We start from the raw sequence: 15,316 nt of genomic DNA on the forward strand, positions 1-15,316 counted from the left end.
GTCTCCCTCCCTCTACCAGGGTCCCTGGGAGGCAAGGAATGCTGGTCATTGACTTCATTTATTTTTAAAATATGTTGTATTGCTTTTTTTAGAGAGAGAGGGAGATGGGGGGTGGGTGGGGAGAAAGAGAGAGAAACAACGATGTGAGAGACATCTGTTCCTTGCCTCCTGCACATCCCTGACCAGGAACTGAGGAATCAAACTGACCCATTTGGTGCAGGGGACAAAGCTCAGCCAGGTGAGCCACACAGTCAGGACCAGGCATTGACTTTTAAATCGGACTAAATAACATCATGACAGAGAGTTCACTGCCCTGACTCACATCTCCTTCTCCTCCTCCTCCTCCTCCTCCTCCTTCTCTTCCTCCTCCTCCTCCTCCTCCTCCTCCTCCTTCTTCTACAAAATATATTTTATTGAGTTTTACAGAGAGGAAGAGAGAGGAATAGAGAGTTAGAAATATCGATGAGAAACATCAACCAGCACACCCCCTATTGGAGATGTGCCCGCAACTAAGGTACATGGCCTTGACCGGAATCGAACCTGGGACTCTTCAGTCCACAGACCGATGCTCTATCCACTGAGCCAAACCGGTTTCGGCTCACCTCGCCTTCTTTGTAAGCCCTGGCGTCAGGCTCACCATCTCCGGCCTTCCTCTGCTGGCACAGGGCATGGGGTTGGGTAACTGGCACAGGTGTGGCAGAAAGCACCCTCTGCAGCCTGGGACACCCTGAGCAATTTCCTCTGCACCACTTAAAAAAGCTTTTTGTTTTAAATATATTTCAGAGAGGGAGAGGAAGAGGGAGATAGAAACATCTATAGTGAGAGAGAATCATTGATTGGCTGCCTCCCACACGCCTCCCACTGGGGATGGAGCCCACAACGCGGGCATGTGCCTCTGACCAGAATCAAACCTGAGACCCTTCAGGCCACAGGCTAACGCTCTATCCACTGAACCAAACCAGCAAGGGCAGCTTTTTATTTTGAAACTAGTGGCCCGGTGCATGAATTCATGCACATTGAAAGGAAATTAATTAGAAGGTGACAGGACTGGGTGAGACAGGCTGGACACACTGGAGCCAACGTCCCTCAGTCCCTCCCCAGCCAGCAGCACCTGGGGCGGCACCAGGGCTTGAAGGATGTCTGAGGAGTGAGCAGGGTCCCTCCAGCAGGTGGGGTCCCTCAGCCTGGCCAGTGGGGATCAGGCCGAAACCGGTAGTCCAACATCCCCCGGGGGGTTCCAAAGTGCTCAGCAGCTCCTGCATTGAGTGTCTGCCCCCTGGTGATCATTGTGCGTTATAGCTACCAGTCAGATGGTCACTTTGACTGATTTTTATTTATTTTTTAAATAAATCTTTATTATTCAGATTATTACAGATGTTCCTCTACCCCCCGCCCCCCCCTTAGCTCCCCTCCACCTGATTCCCAACCCCTGATTCCCGCACCCTTACCCCCGCCACTGTCTTCATCCATAGGTGTAAGATTTTTGTCCAATCTCTTCCCACACCCCTCAGACCCCTTCCCCCCTGTTAATTGATAGTCCAATCCCTTTCTATATCCCTGATTCTATTATGTTTACCAGTCCATTTTATTCTTCATGTAATCCTGGTTTGGTGTTGATGAACTCCTTTAACTTTTTCTTGTCTGTGAAGCTCTTTTTCTGAATTCTGAATGATAGCTTCGTTGGGTAGAGCAATCTTGGTTGTAGGTTTTTGTTGTTCATCATTTTGAATATTTCTTGCCACTCCCATCTGGCCTGCATAGTTTCTGTTGAGAAATCAGCTGACAGTCGTATGGGTACTCCCTTATAGGTAACTAGTTGTTTTTCTCTTGCTGCTTGTAAGATCTCTCTTTGTCTTTTGCTCCTGGCATCTTAATTATGATGTGTCCTGGTGTGTTCCTCTTTGGATTCCTCTTGTTTGGGGTCCTGTGAAGTTCTTGAACTTATAGGTCTATTTCTTTCACCAGGTAGGGAAAGTTTTATGTCATTATTTCTTCCATTAAGCCTTCAATATTCTGATTGCTCTCTTCTTCTGGCACCCAAAAAATCTGGATGTTGGTACGTTTTAAGCCATCCCGGAGGCTCCTTACACTATCCTCACACTTTTGGATTCTTCTTTCTTTTTGCCTCTCTGGTTGGGTGATTTTTGCTTTCTTATATTCCAGATCTTTGGTTTGATTCTTGGGGCATGTTGATCAATAGTTGAGTTTCTGTATATTCTTTATTTCAGACTTTGTATGCTTAATTTCTGGCTGGTCCTTTTCCATTTTTTTGGTATTCTCATTAAGGTCCTTGAAGGTCTCACAAAGCTTCTTGGAGGTCTCATCAAGTTTTTCAGTGGTTTTTAGAAGATTCTTGAGTAATCTTATAAATGTGATTCTGAACTGTGTTTTGTCCAGTAGTTTACTCTCCTCCATCTCTCCCATTTGTGTCATGCTTCTGTGTCTTCTTATTTTGGCTGCCTCCCTGTGTTGATGGAGGGGCTTTGTGTGGTTGGTGACCTATAGGGGTCAGTAGCTCATCTTCCCCAATCACCTGAGGTGGTCGCTTTTGCTATATCCCTTTGTGGGCTGAGTGCTAATTAAACCTTGATTGCTGTTGGTACACTGGGAGGAATTGACCTCCAGGCCAATTGTCTGTGAGGACCTGCTGTGTCTATAAAGTAAGAACTGCTGCACTGGAGACATACCTTGTTTCAGTGGGACTTTGGTGCTCACTGAGACTGTCTACCAAATGTGTCACTTATGAGTGTGAGGGATTGAAACTGAGCACTAGAACTCTGGTTTCTGGGTCTCAATGAGGTGCAGTTCAGCTACTGTCTAAGGCCAGTACTACAGAAGCTACAGCGTGAACCACAGTCCTCTCCTCCTTGGATCTGTTTGCCCCAGGTTGCAATTTTGCTAAACTGCAACAGAGAGGGCCAGTCATATGCAAAGTCCGCTGCTTGGAACTTGGATGTGCTGTGAGGGGCAGAATCTCAGGGCATCACTAGGCTGGGGCGTGGCCAACAGCAATGGCTGCCTGTCCGCTGCCTCTCCGATGGTGTCCCGTGTCTCACACCACAGCACAGCAAGCCAGCCTCACTTTCTGACCCGATGGCAGACAGCCTACCCTCTCCCCAGAAACTGGATTTCAGAGAGATCGGGCGCTTGTCTCTCTTTGGGTTGAAGAAAGCACCGCCCTCCGCCAGCCTGGATCCACCGCCAGCCCTTGTAGCGTCCTTGCCCTCCTACCTCAGTTTTTCAGCGCTTGTGCCCTTCTCTCTCAGTCTAGTTGTAGGGCTTCCTCTCAGCCAGCTTTCATTTGGTTTTTGGGAGAGAGATGTTGTTTTATAGTTGTTGTTTTTGAACTTGTTGTGCACAGCAGCCGTTTAGGAGTGTTTACCTACGCTGCCATCTTTATTCCTCTCCCCCGCTTTGACTTTTATATATAGATTGCCAGTGCATGTCATATGTACTGGCTGGTCAGTTGGACGGTCAGATGATCGATCACTTAGATATATCTATATCTATATCTATATCTATATCTATATCTATATCTATATCTATATCTATATCTATTATATATCTATCTATATCTATATCTATATCTATATCTATATCTATATCTATATCTATATCTATATCTATCTATCTATCTATCTATCTATATATATATATATATATATAAAACTTAAAACTCACAGAAAAGGAGCAATGAGCCCTATCTGGTTTGGCTCAGTGGATAGAGCATCGGCCTGCAGAGTTGAAGGGTCCCAGGTTTAATTCCAGTCAAGGGCACATGCCCAGGGTTGCAGGCTTTCTTTCCAGTAGGGGACATGCAGGAAGCAGTCGATCAATGATTCTCCCTCATCACTGATGTTTCTCTCTTCCCCTCTCCCTTCCTCTATGAAATCAATAAAAATATATTAAAAAAAGAATAATGTTTCTCTTTTATTTTTAAAATTTTTTTATTTTTTAACGATACTCTTACATAACTGCAGTACACTATCAAAATCAGGAAACATAAACAAAATATGTTAATGTCCATGGCTAAAAGTCTTTTTGTGTTTTACATATACTAATATATCTATATATCTATATCTATACCTATACCTATACCTATATCTATGTTTATATATCTCCTCACCTGAGGATATGTTCATTGGTTGCAAATAGAGAAAGGAAGACAGAGAAGCGTTGATATGAGAGATTTGCTGCCTCCTGTATGGCCCCCAGGACCATAGCAGCAACCTCGGTATGTGCCCTGACCTGGAATCGAACCCACATCCTTTTTGGTGTACAGGATGATGCTCCAACCAACTGAGTCACCCAGCAGGATGGAAAGTCTTTTTAAAAGAAAGGTTTAGCCCTGGCCGGGTAGCTCAGTTGGTTAGAGCATCATCCCGATACACCAAGGTTGCCGGTTCAATCTCCCATCAGGCACATACAGGAAACAACCAATGAGAGCATAAATAAATGGAACAACAAATCAATGTCTCTCCCCCCCCCACCCCCCCACACCAGTCAATGTATTTTTAAGGGTTTATTAGGGCACTGATAACACAAAACAAACAAAAGACGAGCAAGGCCTGGAGCCTAACCCCTGGCATCAAGGTGAGGTGGGAGAGACCACATGTCGGCAGCCCCGAGTTCTGCTGCATCAGGTGGGGAAGAGAGGGTAGCCGTCTGAAGGGTTCACACTAGCGGCAGACAGAGGCAGAGGAGGTGAAGCAGGCAGCTCTGGGACAGAGCCAGCCAGGGAGAGGCGTCGCTCTGTGGATGAGCTTGGAGCAGAGGGAGGCACGCGTGGAGTGGGAAGAGACTCCTGGGGTGCCTGTGAGCAGAATATTGGAAACTAATTATAATGATAAAAAGTGTAGTCGAGACCGGTTTGGCTCAGTGGTAGAGCATCAGTCTGCGGACTGAAAGGTTCCGGGTTCGATTCCGGTCAAGGGCATGTACCTTGGTTGCGGGCACATCCCCGGTAGCGGGGGTGCAAGAGGCAACTGGTCAATGTTTCTCTCTCATCGACATTTCTAGCTCTCTATCTCTCTCCCTTCCTCTCTGTAAAAAATCAATAAAATATATTGAAAAAAAAAAGAAAAAAGTGTTAACCCTAAGTGTTAGCTCTGTTACCTGCTATGGCTCTGTTCTGATTAGAAAGCACGTCCTCACTGCTGGGAGCCGCATGCCCTGGGACACGGGAGCTCCATGGGAACGCAGTCCACCCTCCCGTCTGGACAACTGCCTGTCATATGGAGAGATCAGCAACTGCGGGGCCGAGACCATCTAGTCCCGAGGCACCTGCTCTTCACAACCCCCAGTCCCCATTACCCGTAATCTGATCGCGGGTGCCTGTCCTCCGTGACCCCACCCCCAGCACACATGACTTGTAACCTGTAATGATCATCCTGTGCCCTTTCCCACGTGACCTTTGTCCCTCTACCTTATCTATCAGCTGGAGAGGGGCAGAGCCGGTTTCCGGTTCTGACCTGCTGCCGGCAGAATGGGAATAAACGCTCACGTATGATTCGACCTGTCTCTGCTGAACTGGCTCAGGTAGTGACAGGCAGCCGGACATGGGTTGTCCGGTTACATATTCCTCTGGGTGAGCACCAGGGATCCCGCCTGCTGCTGGCCCGGGGTTCCCAGCTGAAGCCTGGACTCCCATTGGCAGCGCTGCCAGGAACTGTCCTGCTCAGTCCCAGCTGCAGCCTCAGCAGTCCTGCCCTCTCACCTGAGACCTAAGTTGAGTTGCATGTTCTGGGGTCTGTAACGGGGGAAGTCAGTTGTCTGCTGCCCCCATCTGGGGTGAGTCTGACCAGCTCTTGGTTGCAAGTGGCCTCTCAAGGTCCTTGGCTGTGCAGGGTAAGCCACAAATGGTGGTTTTGCCTGGTGTAACTTTGCCTATAATCTTGCTTAAATTGTTCAGTGATGGGTGCTGGTGGCTCGATCCCAAAGGTATCCCATTGGGACTGGTCTTGGCTGGGCTGGACTGCAGACCTGGGGACAAGGGCTGTGAGTGGTCCCACTGGAGCCTCTGTGGCCCAGGTGCCTCTGACACCCCGTGTACACCCCCGGGCCCACATCTTTGTGCAGGGAGGGCTGGGTAACCAGGGAAGCTGCTCCCGGTAGAGACGGGTGTGGGTAGACTTCTCATTCTAAACCTCCCGGGTCCATTTCTCCTTGGATGTGTGATTCTCTGTTGTCCCCTCCAACCCCAAACTTTCTTACTTTTTTTTCACCCAAATGTCCTCCTGAGAGACAGACTTCTGAGGAGTAATATGGGCTTTCTCTCGATGGCAGCTCCTCAGCGGTGTGTGCTGGAGGCTAAGTCCAGTGGGTCATAATTAATGCCGGAAGTCCTCAAAAGGCTGAATGGACTCTTTCAGCAGGGCAAAAATCTGCCTATATTATTGCCTGCTGCCCCAACCTGATAATCTTACTGTTTACCCACCCTTACCTTTGATATGTATATCTGCTTGGTTAAAGGGCAAAATCCTATACAATAAAGTAGTAATATGCAAATTAACCTCACACAAAATGGCCACCCCCATGTGGTCACAAGATGGCCACCGCAAGATGGCCAGCACGGAAGGGCACTTGTGAGCGATCAAAATCAGCAGGAGAGGACAGTTAGGGGTAACCAGGCCAGTAGGGAAGGGCATTTGAGGGCGACCAGGCCAGCAGGGGAGAGCAGTTGGGGACGACCAGGCCAGCAGGGGAGGGCAGTTGCAGGAAACTGGGCCCAGCAGGGGAGGGCAGTTAGGGGCGATCAGGCTGGCAGGGGAGCAGTTGGGCGTTGGTCAGGCTGGCAGGGGAGTGGTTAGGGGGTGATCAGGTTGGCAGGCAGAAGCAGTTATGGGCAATCAGACAGGCAGGCAGGTGAGCAGTTGGGAGCCAGCAGTCCCGGATTGGATAGGGTGCAGAGCTGGCTCACTCCCAAGGGGATTGGAGAGGGTGCAAATTGGGCTGAGGAATACCACCCCCCCCCCCCCAGTGCACAAATTTTGTGCATCGGGCCTCTAGTGTGTTAATAAAAAGCTAGGGGTCCAGAGACTTGGGGAACTGAGTTACTAAAGCTAAGCTCCCCCAAAAATGCCTCCCAAATTTATATTTCATATCTAGTTTATTAGTTTACTCCCAGCCCCTTCTCCAGATTCCAGAACCCTAGCAGATGCAGGATAACATCTCCCCAGCCTCAGATCCCTGCTGCTCCTCTGGGCCCTTCTTGACCCTGAGGAGGGGGCTCTGTGCCGCCCCAGCACAGCCAAGGGTTCCGCGAGCCTGAGGGCGGCAGTGAAGGATGAAGAAAGAGCCAGACAAGAGAATAAGCTGGGTCTCAGTGCATCTTTGGTGCCTGGCTGAGGCCACAGAGCAGATCTGGACTGGTGCTTTATTTATAGTCAGAGATAAGCAAGGTAATTCACAATGTTCTTGTAAGTTTCACTTGTTGTGGCAGAACTTGCTGCCCCTCCGTCAGCCGACTGGCCACCCAGGAAAGAGCTAGGGAGCAGTCACAAGGTCAAGCTTTATGCTTAGCGGGCTGTGCCCTCCAAGCTGGAGCTTGTTTGCGACTTTGCCCGCAGGCCAGTCCGAGGCTTAACCCTGTAACCGCTCCCAACAGGGCGCCCTCTGTCTCAGGTCCCCTGCTGTCCTGGTGCGTTCTGCCTCCTGCTGGCAGCTCCGGGTGCTCTCCTCACTCAGGACTCTTCTCCGTTGGCAGAACCTGCAGGCGGAGTCCGGGCGCTCTTTCCCGCCCCTCCTCGCTTAGACTCTAACCGCTCCCCGTCTTTAACTCTGGCCCCGCTCTGTCAGTTCCGAGGTGTTGGCAGAGGCCGGGTTCTCACTCCCATTCTCGGCTCCTTGCCAGCGGGTTTGGCGTCTCCCCAGGGAGTCCAAGCTGGAACCCGAGGCCACTGTCCAGCAGCTCTCCCGGGAGCAGCCTCCGCTCCCCTTCTCTCGTCCCCCACCGCTCAGGACATGGTGGCTCCGGGCCACTGAGGGGTCTGCCTTCCTGCCACGCTGTTCTGTGGTTTCTCGTCTTCACCTGCTGTCAGCGGCCCCTGTGAGGAGGCTGCTCAGAGCAAGAGGCTTAGCGGTCCCCTCTCACGGCGCCCCTTCCCAGAGGTGCTGTATGCGCCGCGAAAAGCCAATTTATTAAAGCGACCGAAGCACGCTCCGTTATCGAAAAAGCAAAGCCAGCAAACATGCGTCTGGCTTAGAGGGTGGCCGCGCTCGGCCGAAGTGAGGAGCGAGTTGGGCGGGGCCCTGTCTGTGGTCTCAGCCCCTCCGCTGACTGCAGGGGCGCAGAGCAATCCTCCAGTCCCTTCCCTCTGCGGTGGCTCCCCAGATCCACGGGGAGCACCTGGCGGCTTTATCCTGGCAACCTGCGCAGCGGCGGCTCTGCTTAGGGAGTCAAAACACTCTTTTCCCCTTCCCCCCCTTTCCCCATCCTCTCATGGGGTTTTAACCACTTGCTCTCCAGGGTCCTTTGCTGGGGAAGACAATGGTTGGTTAGTTACAAGCTGGCTGTAAATGCCCCACACTGCCTGCCCTGTTTTAACTTTCCTGTTTCCCGTTCCTCCTGCCCTGGACCCTGTGACATCCCCAGGTGCCCGCGGCCATGAGCAGTGTGTGGGGTGTCCTCCAGCCTCTCAGTAGGGGCGCCTTGAGAGGTGGAGGGGGGCAGGTGGAGGAGAAAGGCTTTGGGTTTGGGGGAACGGCAGAGGCAAGGTCTGGCGTGGGCCTTGTCCAAAGAGAGGGTGCATGTGTGCATGCGTGTGCGTGTGTGCATGTGCGTGCGTGTGTGTGCGCGCGCGCATGTGGTCCGTGACAGGAGAGACCCTCGCCCTGGCAGGCCTGGGGCAGCAGTGAGATTGGGAGCAAGTGGGGCAGACCAATCGTGGGGCCATACTTGCTCAGAGGCCCTGACATTGTCCCAGCGTTCCCCGTGGGAACTCAGTTATGCTATTTAAAAAAAGTAACAGTTTTATTAAAATAAAAGTAAAGTTAATAGAAGGAGTAACAGTAAAGCTCAGTGAGTGAGTACGTGATGAATTTGTCCCCCGTGTCCTCTCCTGTCCTGCCCGCCCCGCAGCCTTCCAGCCATCCTGGCCTGGCTTCTGCCGCTCAGCTTGCTGTGCCCGCGGCTTCACCTGCCAGGAACCCCCAGCGAGTGGTCCTTCCATCCTTCTGTTTGTCAGTCTGTCCTCCTGGTTTCCCCGGCTCCTCCAGCTTTCCAAGCTCCCTTGGCGGCCCCGCCCCGCCCTCCTCCGTGTCCTGTCTGCCTCCTGCTGGCCACACGGGGGCAGCAGAGCCTGACGCATCCTGGTGCGACCTGGCGGTGCTGGTCCACGGTCCCTGGGCTCCCGACCTCCCCTCCCACACACCCTTTTCTGGGTGCCTCCCAGCAGGTGCTCCTGCTTCGCCCCTGGGAGACCGGCTGCTTTAGAGAAGGTTTCTGCAGCGAGGGCTGGAGAGAGCCGGCTCCAAACTCGAGCTCTCACTGTCCTTCCAGCGGCCGCTGGTGTCCGAGTGGGCATTTAGGTGGATCAGAGGCAGAATGAGGGGACCAGAGACCAGGCTTGGCTACACAGGGAATGGGCGGGATGGGGAACAATCCAGGTCAGACAAAGACGGGGGAGGGTGTGCGGTAACGGCCCCACCAAAGGGGCAAATCCTACAACCCCCTGCAGCACCTGCAGACAGACCCAGAGGAGCCCGTCAGCGGGACACAGGACCCAACCAGGGAGGGGCAAGAACGAGACAGGAAACCAGGGGCTACCCCCACCTGGGCCCTCGCTCAAGCCGCCCCCCTGACTTGGCTCTTGCAGGAACGCTGCCTCTCGCTGCAGTTTCCCGTCCTCTGGCGTGGCATTCCTTCCTCGGCGCGAGAACCCGACCTTGCAGACCCTCAGCACCGCTGACGCTTTGAACATCAGTTAGCAATTATGTGGATACATTACACAGATTATAGAAACAACACCGATAACACATCAAAAGAGACACGAGCAAGCTTTTATAATAGAAATTCTAACTTTAAAAACATATTTTTGTTGGTTTTAGGGAGGAAGGGAGAGAGAGATAGAAACATTAATGATAGAAACATCATTGATTGGCTGCCTCCTGCACTCAGCCCCCTTCCCCTGCCCCCCTCCTCCCTGGCCCCGCACTGGGACGGAGCCTACCGCCTTGGCCTGTCTTGACAGGAATCAAACTGTGACCCCCTGGTTCAGGTTCACGCTCAACTGCTGAGCCGCCCGCCAGGCCTAACTTTTTTTTTCCCCCTCCCCTCCTGCCCTTAGGCTCCTGGAGCGCTGCTGGGGCTGGTGGCCCCCTGAGAGCTCTGAATGGCCGGCAGCCAGGGCTCGGGACCGGGTCACCGGCCTCTGCTCTCTGCCCGCAGCCTCTGAGACACTGAAGTCAGGCCCCGGCCTCCGGGCCGCCCCTGAGCACACCCTGCCCTTCCCCAGGCGGGTCCCCCAGGCCCGCACCCACCGGGGACACTGTGACACCCAGGGAGCCAGACAGAGCCGGCAAGGCACAAACCAATGTTGCTCAGGGTTCACCACCAATCCCCTCCCAACAGAGAGACTTTTCCAGGCCGAGAGGCAGAGGGAATTTTACAAAAAGACAGAAAAAATGGTTATTGAATACCTACTACCCGCCAGGGACTGGGCCACAAAATTCCATCTGCCCCTCCCTTCTCATCGTGCAGAGGTGAAGTAACCGTGAATCCGGGAATCTAAAGAGGGGGGCCCAGAGCTGCAAGGAGACCCCTGGCGCCCCCCCACCCCCCTCAGCCCTTAAGCCCCGCTCCCAGCTGCACGTGACACGGTGAGGAGGGCAGAAAGGGACCTCGGACTCAGAAGGCCCCGTGGGAGGCCCAGGAAGCTTATCTCGCCCTGAATCCTGGCCCCAAAGGATCAGAACTGGGGAGGCAGGGCAGCTAGCCCGGGAGAACCTGGGGGGACACAGAGCCGCAGGCAGGAGGGCAGCAGGCAGCAGGCCTCTGCGCCCGCCCAGCCGCTCAGGGGCAGGGTCCAGCTGGCCGCAGCAGGCGGGGCAGGGGTCTCTGAGCAGCTGAGTGCAGGGGCAGACGCTGAGCGCAGAGGGGGCTCCGCCGGCCCCAGGACCTCCTCCAGCTCGCCTGTCCTCTACCCTCAGCACCTTCCCTCCGTCCGGTCGTCCGGTTGGGGACCACTTCGTTCCAAGAAGTTACACGGTGGCGGTGGCGGCTGCGCCAGCGGTTCTGTGAGCAAACAGATGGCTGTCCCCACAGAGCGAGGTCCTGCAGGAGCCACTGCCCAGGCCGGGGGGTGGGGGCGCAGTGGAGGGGAGTGGGTGCGGGGAGTGAGAGGGGGCACAGTGGAGCTGGTGGGGTGTGTGTGTGTAGGGGTGCAGTGGAGGGGTGTGGGTGCGGGGGGTGGGGGTGCTCCGTGTGGGCGGAGGGCGCAGGGCTTGGAGGAGGAGCTGGGAGCCGTGAGGATCCCCGCAGACGGAACAGCCTGCGGAGCAGGCGTCGCGGGGTTCAGGTCCCGAGGACACAGTGGCTGGAGGGACAGGGCGGTGGTCCCTATGGAGCCGCGGCCGCTGGGACAGTGGGAGCGGAGAGGGACACGGCAGGCGGAGGGCAGAGGCAGGAGGTCACAGACCGGCGGTGGGAGAGGACAGATGAGCCTCAGCGGAGGCCCCGCCGCACAGGGGAGGGGGCCCTGGGATGTCCAGCGGATGGCGCTGCCCAGAGCCCGTCCTGCCTGTCCACAGGCTCCCGCTCAGCCAGCAGAGCGGCTCCTGTGGGCCCGGGGGGGGGGGGGGGGGTGAGGGCAGGCTTTAAGTTTCAGTCCCACAGGAGCCGTCGGGGGAGAAAGGCAGGCACCTGGGCCTTGGTGGGAGGGCTCCCTGGGCGCGGCTGAGTGATCCAGAGCTCGGACCTGGCGGGTGCCCAGTCCTGTCCTTGGTGGGGAGAGGCAGGTGGGAGCCGTGTTCTCGGAGGGGGGGGCAGGGGGTCCCGGAGCCTCTTCGGGGACTCGCTAGCAGTGCCTGTTCCCGGGCCCACCTGGAGTCAGAGCTGTTCTCCAGGCCCGGCTGGCGACGCCCCCGGAGGTGACAGCCGCAGGCGGAGGAGAGTCCTCGCAGGGTGAGGACAGGAGGGGGGGGGGGGAGAAGGGAGTGACGTTCCGACCACAACTTTGTGACCAAAGATGGTGCGCTGCCCGAGGGGCTACCCCTGCGCCCCTGCCCGGGCCGTCCTGCCTGAGTGAGGGCCCACGTCTCCATCGCCCGCACTCTTCCGAGTCCGTGTCCGTGTCCGTGTCCGTGTCCGCGTCCAAGTCCGTGTCCATGTCTGCGTCCGAGTCCGTGTCCGTGTCCGTGTCCGTGTCCGCGTCCGAGTCCGTGTCCGCGTCCAAGTCCGTGTCCGTGTCTGTGTCCGAGTCCGTGTCCGTGTCCGTGTCCGTGTCCGCGTCCGAGTCCGTGTCCGTGTCCGTGTCCGTGTCCGCGTCCGAGTCCGTGTCCGTGTCTGCGTCCGAGTCCGTGTCCCAGAGGGGTTCTTGGTCCTCGGCCCCTCGGAGCCTGGGGCCGTGCTGGGCGGGGACGGGCGCTGCCGGAGCGCCGAGAACGTTCCGCTCCGAGTTCTCCGAAGCCGGGCTCACCCACCGGGACGCAGGGGCAGCGCGGAGCGGAGGCCGGAGGCAGGGCGGACTCGCGGGAGACCTCGCGGGAGAGGAGCTCCTGGCAGGGCAGGCTGCCGCCCCGCCCGCCCAGGCCGGGGAGGCTGCACCTGCTTCTGCAGGAGGCGGCGGCTGAGGAGGCCCGTGTGCAGCTGAGGGCGGCAGGCGGGTGCCGGCTCTGCACTCTCCGGGGAGCTGGGTGGGGAGGGGCCTCCAGGACCTGCAGTCCAGCCCCTCACTTTGTGGAGAGGAAAGGGCGCTCATTCACTCATTCGTTTATTCACTAAAAACAGAGAGAACCCCCACTCTGCGCCAGGCCTGTCTGGGCGCCGGGGCCACCCCAGGGAGCCAGAGGTCCCCGCCTGTGCGGTCATGTCTAGACCACATGTGTCAAACACAAGGCCCGCGGGCCAAATCCAGCCCGCCAGGCCTTGCAATGTGGCCTGCACCGCGCTGTCATCACTGCACTCCGCCGTCAGTTTATGACATTGTCAGTTTATGACTGTTCAGTAAACCATTCGGCCCGTGATTTAGGCTGGATTTTAGATTTTGGCCCCTTCTCTGATTGAGTTCGACACCCCTATTCTAGACAGTCACCAGGCAGACAGGGGTGAGTGGGCTGCAGGTGGCCGGCGGTGGCCATGCTTAGGATGCAAGGCCGAGTAGAACAGGGAGGCAGGCCAGGCTGTGGGGCGGGGCGGGGTGGTCTTCGCGGTCACACAGGGCTCAGCGGGCTCTCATCGACAATCTGAGCACAGTTCCCAGGAGGAAGGGATGTAGCAGGTGGTAGAGGGCCAGGAGGGTGCCAAGCAGAGGGCACCCCCGTGAAGCCGGAGCCGGAGCCGGGGGTGGCTGGCAGGCTCTGGGCGCCTGAGGAGGCCACGACGACTTGTCCGTGAGACAGTGGGTGGGAGGCGGGTGGAGCTGACGATACCGGAGAAGACGCTCCTGGTGCAGGCGGGGTTGGTGGGCAGCTCAGAACACCCACAGGGACTGTGCGCCTGAGCAGGAGCTTGAGGTCACCAGCCAAGGTCACGGTCCCACTGAGGCTGAGGGACTGGGATTAGAGGAGGCAGGTGATGTGTTTTGAGCAGTTACAGTCCTTGTGACGGAGTGTGTGTGGGGGTGGCAGGGGCGATAGTCATTGGGGGGGGGGAGGGCTGGATGCTCTACTGAGGAAAGCGCACAGGCAGTGGGGGAGGGTCCTTTGGCAGCTGAGAGGACGGATGAGGGGAGCCTGCTGGGGCTCGGATGGACGGTTAGGAGGTGGGAGGCGAGTGCGGGGCGGGGGGGGGGGGGGGGGGGGGGGGGAGGCAGAAGGAACCACACATCATCTTCCAGAGTAGACCCGCTGGGTGAGTGGTTTGGGACAGACGGTGCAGGGAGAGGGCCTGCTTTTGCATATAAATAGAGGGCCTGCTGGCCGCCAAAGAAAAGCCTTGGTGACTGAGTGAGCGTTCCTGCCAGCACGGCCCACTGCCCGCAGCCAGCCTGTCCCCAGCCCAGCCCTGCGGAGCCCCGGCCACGAAGCCTCAGGGAGGGGAGCGCCAGGCCCGTCGCAGACAGGTACCTACCCCGCCTGCGAGTTGGTGGCCATGGGTGAGCTCCGGGAGAGAAGCGGGTGCTCAGCCTTCATGAAGGGAGGGAGGCGGTGACGCTCAGGGCACGCCCACTGCGGCCGCCTGGGAGGCAGGCCCGTGGGGGACATTTCAGAGGGGCCTCCACCTCCGCCCCAGCAGGGTGGGCTCTGCCCCCGAGTGCGCATCACAGGGCGGAGGAGGACCGGGTGGTTCCACAGCCCAGGTCAGTGGCGAGGCCGCGGGAGCGCAGTCCGGTTCTCCGCTCTTCGGCGTGGAGGCCGCTCTGCCTGCGGGCAACGTGACCTGCGCCTTGGCAGCCAGCCCTGGGCCAGGAGGAGGTCAGAGCGGCTCCTGCTCCTGCAGCTGGAGGGAGGGCGGTCCCCGGTGCGCTGGGGGCGGTCCCAGGCCAGGGCCTGATGGGTCTTCCCCCAGGCCTCTCTGGGAGCTGGCTTTCTGGGTGAGGCTGGCCGCCCGGGCTCCTGCCTGCGGGCTGGCTCCTGGACCCGCAGAGAACATTCTACCGGACTGCGGTGCTCAGGGACACGGAGACTGCTGGGGCTAAGGAGGAAGACCGGCGGGAAAAGGTTGAGTCTTTTAGGGCAAATGTATGAAGATTTCCAAAGGAGAAACTTATAGGAGTTAAAATTGTTTTCTAGAGAAAGGGTGGGGAGCAAGTGAGGGAAGGAAAGTTGGGGGTGGGAGAGGGTTGATGAGAGAGGAGGAGGCGAGAAGGAAGTGGAATGCCAAGATTCACTAGGTGGAGACTGGGTGGCTCAGCGGGTGGGAGGGGGACCACAGGCCACAGCAATGGTGGTGTGACTAGGGAGTTTGCAAGTGCTTTGGGTGCATGGAATGTAAATTTCAGAAAAGGCACTTTTATTTTCAGGCCGTTTTGAAGTAACCATGCAATTGCGTTTCCTCTGGTGGTGAGAACGTCTCATCCTTCCATTGGTGGTCAGGGCAGGGGTGGTGAGGGGGGTCCCAGGGCAATGAAGGGTGGTCCAGAGGACCCTTCAGCCCGGGGCAGGTAAGGATCTGTGCCCTCCAAGCCTGGGTAGCGCCTTCCCTGAGCTCCACATGTTT

The 15,316-nt window shown here is 56.6% G+C and overlaps 1 long non-coding RNA gene across 1 annotated transcript in view; it reads right to left on the reverse strand.

Annotated features, from left to right (window-relative positions):
• The window catches only part of LOC311626233, a 1,185,289-nt gene that overhangs the window by 698,681 nt on the left and 471,292 nt on the right, over positions 1-15,316 (reverse strand). The window lies entirely within an intron of this gene.

Source organism: Pipistrellus hanaki, assembly GCF_964339955.1.
Source record: "Pipistrellus hanaki genome assembly, chromosome: 7".
Taxonomy (NCBI): domain Eukaryota; kingdom Metazoa; phylum Chordata; class Mammalia; order Chiroptera; family Vespertilionidae; genus Pipistrellus; species Pipistrellus hanaki.